This window comes from Babylonia areolata, chromosome 14 (genome assembly GCF_041734735.1).
Source record: "Babylonia areolata isolate BAREFJ2019XMU chromosome 14, ASM4173473v1, whole genome shotgun sequence".
In the NCBI taxonomy this organism is placed as follows: domain Eukaryota; kingdom Metazoa; phylum Mollusca; class Gastropoda; order Neogastropoda; family Buccinidae; genus Babylonia; species Babylonia areolata.
The window spans coordinates 3,642,425-3,653,445 of record NC_134889.1 but is presented as its reverse complement, the minus strand read 5'-3'; positions in this window follow the sequence as shown (position 1 = coordinate 3,653,445).

Sequence of the window (11,021 nt, the reverse complement as noted above, 5' to 3'; positions counted from 1 at the left end):
GTCAGAGATGGTCCGATGTAACGTGATTTATCTGATAGACCAGGATGACATAATTTGCCACTATTTTTTTTTGGTTGGTGTATCAGTATCTTAAGATCTTGGTAGTAGAAGGAACTCCTTTCTATACCTTTTTTTTTGGGAGGGGGGGGGGGGGGGTGTGAGGGGGGGGGGATCTGTCTCTAATTTCGTCCTTCCACTGTGTCATTGTCTGTCTCTGTCTCTCTCTGGGTACATTTCATTTGTAATTAAAGGATCATTGAATGTGAGCGTCCGAACACCAAAGGCGTTCAGTTTATGGAGAACGTGGGAGATTCCACCTGTTCATAAACGTTTATGGTTGCCACATTATGTATCTGGCTGAATCTCCAGAATGTCCGAAGGTCGCATTCCTCGAGGGTCTTACAAAATGCTGCAGGCTGTAATGTGGAGCGATGGCCTAGAGGTAACGCGTCCGCATAGGAAGCGAGAGAATCTGAGCGCGCTGGTTCGAATCACGGCTCAGCCGCCGATATTTTCTCCCCCTCCACTAGACCTTGAGTGGTGGTCTGGGCGCTAGTCATTCGGATGAGACGATAAACCGAGGTCCCGTGTGCAGCATGCACTAAGCGCACGTAAAAGAACCCACGGCAACAAAAGGGTTGTTCCTGGCAAAATTCTGAAGAAAAATCCTCTTCGATAGGAAAAACAAATAAAACTGCACGCAGGAAAAAAATACAAAAAAATGGGGGTGGCGCTGTAGTATAGCGACGCGCTCTCCCTGTGGAGAGCAGCCCGAATTTCAAACAGAGAAATCTGTCGTGATAAAAAGGAATACCCATGGCATGTGATGTGAATAAATGTTGTTCTGTTATCTTTGGTTTTCGTCCTTGCCCTACTGTTGCCTGTGAATTGGGCAGATGATTCCCTTCAGTAAACTGTCTGTCTTGTTCTCATTCCTGCTCTGTCTTCCACCGCCACTATCTCTCTCGTGAAATGAAACAGCATTTCGCTTCACGTCGTCTCCCTATGTGTACGTGTGTGGGGGGTGTGTGGGGCGTGCGGGGGGGAAGGAGTTGTGTGTGTGTGTAAATCAGTGTAAACTTTGGGAGATATGTGCACGTGCAGCCGGGATTTGCATGTTCTCTGTTTGTGGGGGGGTCGACGTTCTGCGTGTGTGTGTGTCTGTGTGTGTCTGTGTGTGTGTATGACGGTGTGTGTGTGTGTGTGTGTGTGTCTGTGTGTGTGTGTCTGTGTGTGTGTGTTTGTGTGTGTATGACGGTGTGTGTGTGTGTGTGTGTGTGTTTGTGTGTGTATGACGGTGTGTGTGTGTGTGAGTGTGTGTGTGTGTGTGTGTGTGTGTGTGTGTGTGTGTCTGTGTGTGTGTGTGTGTGTGTGTGTTTGTGTGTGTATGACGGGGTGTGTGTGTGTGTGTGTGCGCGCGCGCGCGCGTGTATGTGTATGTACGTGTGTTTGTGTGTATGTATGTGTATGTGTATGTATGTGTATGTGCGTGTGTTTGTGTGTATAATGTGTGTGGGGGAGGGCGTGCTGGGGGAGGAGTTGTGTATGTGTGAAAATCAGTGTAAACTTTGGGAGGTACGTGCACGTGCAGCCGCGCAAATGCATGTTCTCTGTTTGTGGGGTCGACGTTCTGCGTGTGTGTGTGTGAGAGTGTGTGTGTGTGTGTGTGTGTGTATGACGGTATGTGTGTGTGTGTGTGTGTGTGTGTGTGTGTGTGTGTGTGTGTGTGTGTGTGTTTCATTTACAATGTACTCATTGATCTTCTCAGGACGGTGCTGTTTGGAACTTGGTTCTTCCAGATGGTGTTCGGGAAATCAAAAAAAAAAAAAAAAAAGAGACAGAAATTATTGAAATAGCACAGAAAAAAAAAACCCAGAAACAACAACAACAAGACAGTATAGTCAACAACAACAACAGCAACAACAACCAACAATAATAGCAGTAGCAACAGCAACAGTCACGTTATTCAACAACAACAACAACAATCAAAATACGAAAACGATAACACGTTCACCAAGCCTGCATGCAAACAGGACTAAAACAGCATCGATGAAAGAAACTGAGACCAGACTGACATCCTGTTTGTACACGTTTATTAATCAATCCATGTAGTCTTCTCTTCCCCTGGCACTACGAAACCAGCAAGTCCTGCAGTTCTTAGACAGTCGAGACATAGGCACCTTCGTCGGAATTTGTTGGTGTAGGTTTTCTTATTCAGGATATACATAGAAGAGATCTCTTGACTCAGAATCAAACGTTTTTGAGGATAGAAGTGACGAGATTTGGGGGGCTTGGGGTTGGGGGATAGTGTTGTGGATGTAGGGGAGGTGTGTGTGTGTGTGAGGGGGGGGGGGGAGCAAGGAATTTGTTGGTGTAGGTTTTGTGATTCAGGATACACATAGAAGATATCTCTTGACTCATAATCAAACGTTTTTGGGGATAGAAGTGATGAGATTTGGGGGGCTTGGGGTTGGGGGATAGTATTGTGGATGTAAGAGGGGGCGGGGGTGGGGGTGGGGGGCGGGGGGGGGGGGGGGGGGAGCAAGGAGTTTGTTGGTGTAGGTTTTCTGATTCAGGATATACATAGAAGAGATCTCCTGGCTGAAAATCGAACGTTTTGGGGATAGAAGTGACGAGATTTGGGGGGCTTGGGGTTGGGGGATAGTATCGTGGATGTAAGGGGGGCTGGGGGGGGGGGGGGGCGGCGGTGGAGCAGGGAATTTGTTGCTGTAGGTTTTCTGATTCAGGATATACATAGAAGAGATCTCCTGGCTGAAAATCGAACGTTTTGGGGATAGAAGTGACGAGATTTGGAGGGCTGGGGATGGGAGTGGTGGTATATCGGGATAGTGGAGCAAGGAATTCGTTGGTGAAAGTTTTTTGTTTCTGAACAGACATAGAAGAAATTTCCTCCTAAGTAAGAATCAAACGATGGACTTACTTGGATATGCTTCGTGTGGCAGACGTTACGAAATGTTTTCAAGTAAGTTCAGCTTTTGTTCTTTGAAATGGAGCAAGGAACTATATGTCTGTGGTCTGGTATCAGTACCAGCGGTTCTGTTGCCGCTGGGATAAATCATTAGCACTACTACTACTACTACTAAAACTACTACTACTACTACTGTTGCTGCTGCTGCTGCTGCTGCCACAACCAACACTGCTATTAAAACTACTATTACGACTACTGCTGCTGCTGCACCAATCACCATAAACTGTTGTTGCTGACACCATCAACGTTTTCCCCCTGCCAGTGTCCTGGTTTCACCAGTGTCAAAGAGTGACTTCCCGTGTGAGCTGCACACCACAGCTGTGACTGAGGAACACAGGAGGTTAACAGGGTGGTGTGTGTGTGTGTGAGAAAGGGGCGTGAGGACTGAAAGAACGGGAGGGGTGGGAGTGGGTGGGAGGGGGGGAGGGTGAGTGCAGTTATTGACAGTTGGGAAAACGACATGACTGGGGAAAAACAGATACACACGAACGCCACGTGCTTGTCATTGTGTGGACCGTTGGAGAGAAGAATAGGTGGAGCCACCGGTGTTTGTTAATTCCGGTAAAAAGTCGAAACTGCAGGGACATAATCATGAGATCATACACATGTAGTATGTCTTGGCCTACCCAAACACATATCAAACACATCAGTTAGGTCTGCATAACAGCAGGGAGAGGCGGAGGATAAAGTGGGGGGGGACGTTAGGAGAAAGAAGTTTTCTTTGATAAAAAAAAAAAAAAAATTGTTGGCTGATGAGGTCAGGTAAGGAAGGGTGGGGCTGGTGGGTGGTGGTAGTGGGGGGGGGGGGGGGGGGCTGGGGGGGAGGGGGGGGGGGTTGGCTAGCCCACGATGGGGGCCGAATGGATGTCGCAGAGGTTGCAGGTCTTCTGGCAGACGGTTTGCACGAAGGGACTGTCACAGCCACCGGCCAGGTCTTTCTCACAGTCACCCAGGTACAGGTCCTGACAGCCTGATTCTGGATGATGAGAACGATAATGAGAATGAGAATGATAATAGCAAGAACACTAGTAATAATAGCCAGAGCAATAATGATGATGATGATGATGATAATGATGATGATGATCATGAATATCATCATCATCATAACGATGATGACGACGACGACAACAACAACAAAACAACAACAACAACAATAATAATAATAATGAGGAGGAGGATAAGAATAATAATAATGATAAGAATAAGAAAATTAAATGTGATGATGATAACAATAATAATAATAATAATGATGATGATGATGATGATAATGATGATGATGATGATAATAATCATAATCATAATCATAGCAACAAGAGGAAGAAGAATGATAATAATGATAACAACAATAACAACAACAACAATAACAATAATAATAGTAATATAGTAGTAATAATAAAGAATGTACATATCCTTACAGCCTAGATACTATTGCCACTGCTACTGCTATTGCTACTGCTACTACTACGACGACTACTTCTACTACTACTAAAAGTACTGCCGCTGTTTACACAACACTGACACCTGTCTACAAATGACGTCAAAAATTGTCATATGACGTCAAAAATTGTCATTTAAGCATGTTCTTTTAGCGTGCTAAATCGACAACGGAGTGATGACGCCATTTGAATCACGTCAGTTTGGTGATTAAAAAAAAAAAAAAAAAAAAAAAAATCTCGGGCATTGAAGAATTTCTTTCAAGTCCAATGCAAAGGAGACGTTCCCATTACTTCAAACGCACTGCAAGATGTGGCCGTTTTCTCTAGATCTGCAGAGATCCATGTTCGACAGGCGACAGTAGTTACACTTACTGAGAAACTACAACACGGTCCATTCAGTTGTTTTTTTATGTTCGTTCTAGTTAATTCAGTGTCCATTTTAAAACATGCATATCCATTAAACACATCGATGATTCTTCAAGAAATTCTTTTAATTCAGCATTAAAGGAAACGTTGACATCGCTTCAGGCACACATATTTTGTCAAGATCTGCACAGACCAGTCTGAACAAGACTGACCTCAGCTCAGTGAAACGGTTGATTCAGTTTTTCTTTTCTCTTCATTCTAGCTAATTCAATGTCCGCTTTCGAATATTCACATGCAGTAGATACGTCAATAGCGTAGTTAGTGTCACTGTCTAGAATTTGTATTTCTTTTCTTTTAATTGCGAACAATAAAAACGAGGTCATAGCGTCTTCTTACCAGATATCGCCCACGTTCCGGCAACTGGGAAGAGGTAACATAGTGTTTTTGGATCCGGATTGAGCATCAACGAGATAAACCGTTAATGATCCGGCCGGAAATACGGCTGAATCCGGGAGACGTACAGACTAGTGTTGGTATGACTGTGAAGATTTTTTCCTACTACGTTTAAGCCAAATTTGGTATTGGTAGACAAAGTATTTCCAGAGAAAATGGCAATGTTAAAGTTTACCACACACACACACACACACACACACACACCCGAACGTCGTGACATAGACTCACTCTGTTTACACAGGTGAGTGAAAAATTACTCAGTGAGATTCATAAACGGAGAAGTCTATCCAAGAAGCGAAGCAGATGATGGAAGTGATAACAATGGAATTTCCAGTGACTGTATCAGACATACTATTATGTAAGCAAGGTTTCATTAACTAACAGTCAGAAATGATAATGCTGAACTAGTTGTAACATCACAAAAAACGACTGAACTTGATATGTAGGACATTGTTTAGTCCGAAATGAATCACACAGCAGCCTGAAAATTAAACTTAATTCATAACAGCTCTTCCCAGTGCGACCTAAGTCTGAGAGAGTCCACCGACGAGATTTATAAAGTCGGACTGAAGCTTACTGTGGGTAATCCTGCAGTTTAGAATACTAAACTCAGGGGGCCGTTCAAATGAAAAAATAGAGGTTGTTTTAGACTGACCTTGATGCGCTGAGTCGAATGCAACCCTCAGCTAAGCTCTACGGCCACTCCTTGTCAATGAAACAGAGACATAATAAATAGTAAACTCAGTCGGTCACACAGAAGTTGATGACGTAAACACCACGTCACCAGCAATCAAAATGGCTCGCCGATAGTTGCTCGGGAAGTGACCGACTGAGTTTACTATTTATTATGTCTCTGTTTCATTGACAAGGAGTGGCCGTAGAGCTTAGCTGAGGGTTGCATTCGAATCAGCGCATCAAGGTCAGTCTAAAACAACCTCTATTTTTTTTCATTTTAACGGCCCCTGAGTGTAGTATTCTAAACTGCAGGATTACTGTGTTGTCATCTCTCACACTAGAAATAACAATTGAGCCTATTCTTGTGCTCTAATCACTGCATTTATTCTGTTATCATCTCTACAAGATGTCTGCCATGTCCGTACTACTGTTTTTTTCGGGACTTCCGGCGAGTGACTATCCGCACGAAAGCCGTGTACAATTTCACGACACTTACCTGTCGTGGTCGGCTCTGCAGTCGTTGTGGTGGTGGTGGTCATCGTCGTTGTTGTAGGCACACTGGTGGTGGGGGTGGTAGTTGGCAGTGGGGTAGTGCTCTCTGTAGTGGTCGGAGCGGTAGTGGTGGTGGAGGGGGTGGGGGTGGTTGGAGGGGTGGTGGATGGGGCAGGAGTGGTGGGGGTGGGGGTGGTGGTGGGGGTGGTGGGGGTGGAGGCAGACTGCGAGTCACTGCTGGACGTGGCAGCGGTGTCGGTGGTGGTGGTGACGGTGGTGGTGACGGGCTTGGTGTGGTGAGGGTGGTGGGTTCTGGTGTTGTGATGGTGGTTGTTGTGGGTGGTGGTGGATGCCGAGGTGGTGGCGGTGGTTGTCACGGGAAGGGGAGTAGTACTGGAGGTGGCGGCGGTGGTGGTGGTGGTGGAGAGTGGGGTGGTGGTAGTGGTATCAGGGGTGGGGGTGGGGGTGGAGAGTGGGGTGGTGGTAGTGGTATCAGGGGTGGGGGTGATCGGGGCACCGGTGGTGGGGAGGGGGGTAGTGGGGGTGGTAGTAGGGATGGTGGGGGTGGTGGTGGAGATTGTGGTGGTAGTGGTGGTGGATAGTGGGGTGGTGGTAGTGGTATCAGGGGTGGGGATGGGGGTGGAGATTGTGATTGTGGTGGCGGTGGTGGTGGAGAGTGGGGTGGTGGTAGTGGTATCAGGGGTGGGGGTGGGGGTGGAGATTGTGATTGTGGTGGCGGTGGTGGTGGAGAGTGGGGTGGTGGTAGTAGTATCAGGGGTGGTGGTGGTGGAGGCACTGGTGGTGGGGAGGGGGGTAGTGGGGGTGGTAGTAGGGATAGGGGTGGTGGTGGTGGTAGGGATGGTCGTTGTAGGGAGGGGGGTGGTAGGGGTGGGGGTTGTAGGAAGGGGGGTGGTGGCGGTGGTGGTGGTGGTAGAGAGGGTGGTGGTGGTAGGGAGGGTGGTAGTTGGGGTGGTCGTTGTAGGAAGGGTGGTGGTGGGGGTGGTCGTTGTAGGGAGGGTGGTAGTGGGGGTGGTCGTTGTAGGGAGGGTGGTAGTGGGGGTAGTGGTAGGGACGGGGGTGGTGGTGGTGGTCGTTGTAGGGAGGGTGGTAGTGGGGGTGGTGGTAGTGGTAGGGACGGGGGTGGTGGTGGTGGTCGTTGTAGGGAGGGTGGTGGTGGTAGTGGTAGGGACGGGGGTGGTGGGGGTAGTCGTTGTAGGGAGGGGGGTAGTGGGGGTGGTGGTAGTGGTAGGAAGTGGGGTAGTGGGAGTGGTAGTAGGGATGGGGGTGGTGGAGGTCGTGGTAATAGGGGTCGTTTCTGAAAAAAAAAAGTCAACAAATTATTACTATCATCATCGTCATCGTCATCAGCAGCAGCAGCAGCAGAAGCAGCATTAGCTAAAAACACAACTCACTGATAAAAAGTGAACATTATTGTGCTCGCATTTCTAAACGCAAATCTTCCAAGACACTTTTTTTTTCAATTCGCCGGTGAACATTTTCGGCAATTTTAAGGACACTGTCCATCCTTCAAATATCTCTCCGTCGGAAGTTCCTGATAAATGTTGTAAGTTCTTCGATCAAAAAATTTCTTTCAGGCATTCGAGGTGACCTGAAAGCACTGATTCTGCCCCCGCTATTCACTGGGACACTTTCTGCGTGTAAACGGGTTCTGAGAACATGATTCGTAACACTTGGAAAGGGCCCATTGTCGTCTGGGACTTCTGTCTGACCATCTGTTCAAACTATGTTAAAAATTGTCTTCTTCCAGTCGTCACAAATTTTATAGACATCTATTTCTACGGGCTCCTATCCTGTAGATTTTATACACGCCTTAGTTACACCCTTACTCGAGAAAACCTGGTCTGGATAAAGAAACCTATAAAGAAGAAGAAAAAAAAACACAAAAAAAAACAAACAAGAGACATATATCTTCTTCTTCATTTGTGGGCTGCAACTCTCACGTACACGAGTGGGTTTTCACGTGTAAGACCGTTTTTACCCTGCCATGTATGCAGCTATACTCCGTTTTCGGGGGTGGACATATATCAGTTTTAACAGTCGTGTTACGTCAATTTATCATCCAGCGATCTCCTAGAGTGACCGAATCTGCATACAGACAGAATCACTGTACCGAGACAGTCCTTGTCCACCACATTGTCTTGTACAGAGAAGGAATGAGTCTCTGTTCTGTGTTTGCTCGATCTGTCGGCAGCGTATGATACAACAGATCATGACATTCCATTCTTTCTCAGCCGTCGTTATCATACTTTGGGAATCTTTGGCACAGCCCTTGGTTGGTTGAAATCTTTGACCTTTCTAACCGCACTCAATTCCAGATGTCATTTCGAAACCAGACCTCCTCCTGTTCCATATGGTGTTGACCCCAAGGTTCTGTTCTTGGTCCTATGCTATTCAGTCGTCGATATACTCAGCCACTGTCCGAGATCATCAGCCAACATCGATGTGATTTTCGCAAGTTCTAAGATAATACTCGCCTAACAAAACCTTCGCTCCTAAGGTCTCGTCCATTGTTGCAGTAGTTGTAGTTGTAGCAGCAACAGCAATAGCGACATCAACAATGGTAGTTGTTGTTGTAGGAGTAGTATATGCACGGACATATATGTGTGTGTTAGTGTGTGCTGGACGGAAGGAGGGAGGTAGTGTGCGTGTGTACGTTTATATGTACATGTGCGTGTATGCGTGCGTGCGTGCACTGATACTGAAAATAGTCCCATTAATCTGAAAGCAAAGTTCTCTAAATCAAGATAATCATGGCCGCCAGAATGGCAAGGCAAGGCAAGAGGTTTATTTTTGCGTGCCCCCTGGAGACATTGAAACATTACACACATTCATCTTTTACACACACACACACACACACACACACACACAACACACACACACACGCGCGCGCGCGCGCGCGCACTCACACACACACACACATACACACACACACACACACACACACACACACACACACACCATCCAAACAAACAAACAACAATAACAGTGATGTCAAAAAACCAGAAACAGATCCATTCGTTCACTGTGAAGAACAGGCGGTGACCCACTTACCATAGCACGTGCCACACGTTTTCTGACACACTTGATGCACAGCAGGGTCATGGCACAGGCCAGCAAAGTCTATGGCACAGTCGCCCAGGTACTCATCATCACAGGGCTTAGGGGTGGTCCGTTCTGTCCACACAGATATGATTTTATTTATCTGCATATTTTATTTGCTTTCTCATCTGTTTATTTGTTTATTCATTTTAACACATATACCAATCTATTTATCTGCATATTCATTTTGTTTCGTCTGTTTATTTATTAATTTATTTATTTTATTTTGGAAAGAAGGAAGGGGGGATGAATGGAAAGAATGAACAAAGAAAGGTAAGAATGCAGGAATGAATGAATGAATAAATGATAGAAAGAAAGAAAAAGAATGAAAGAAGGAAGGAATGAAGGAAAAGACGACAGGAAAGAATGAACGAATGAAGGTAAGAATGCAGGAATGAATGAATAAATAAATGATGGAAAGAAAGAAAAATAAGGAAGGAATGAAGGAAAAGACGACAGGAAAGAATGAAGGTAAGAATGCAGGAATGAATGAATGAATAAATGATGGAAAGAAAGAAAAAGAAGGAAAGAAGGAAGGAAGGAAGGAAAAGACGACAGGAAAGAATGAAGGTAAGAATGCAGGAATGAATGAATGATTAAATGATGGAAAGAAAGAAAAAGAATGAAAGAAGGAATGAAGGAAAAGACGACAGGAAAGAATGAAGGTAAGAATGCAGGAATAAATGAATAAATGATGGAAAGAAAGAAAAAGAAGGAAAGAAGGAAGGAAGGAAGGAAAAGACGACAGGAAAGAATGAACGAATGAAGGTAAGAATGCAGGAATGAATGAATGAATGAATGAATGATGGAATGCAAGAAAAAGAATGAAAGAAGGAAGGAATGAAGGAAAAGACGACAGGAAAGAATGAAGGTAAGAATGCAGGAATGAATGAATGAATAAATGATGGAAAGAAAGAAAAAGAAGGAAAGAAGGAAGGAATGAAGGAAAAGACGACAGGAAAGAATGAACGAATGAAGGTAAGAATGCAGGAATGAATGAATGAATAAATGATGGAAAGAAAGAAAAAGAAGGAAAGAAGGAAGGAATGAAGGAAAAGACGACAGGAAAGAATGAACGAATGAAGGTAAGAATGCAGAAATGAATGAATGAATAAATGATGGAAAGAAAGAAAAAGAAGGAAAGAAGGAAGGAATGAAGGAAAAGACGACAGGAAAGAATGAACGAATGAAGGTAAGAATGCAGAAATGAATGAATGATTAAATGATGGAAAGAAAGAAAAAGAAGGAAAGAAGGAAGGAAGGAAGGAAAAGACGACAGGAAAGAATGAACGAATGAAGGTAAGAATGCAGGAATGAATGAATGAATGAATGATTAAATGATGGAAAGAAAGAAAAAGAAGGAAAGAAGGAAGGAATGAAGGAAAAGACGACAGGAAAGAATGAAGGTAAGAATGCAGGAATGAATGAATGATTAAATGATGGAAAGAAAGAAAAAGAAGGAAAGAAGGAAGGAAGGAAGGAAAAGACGA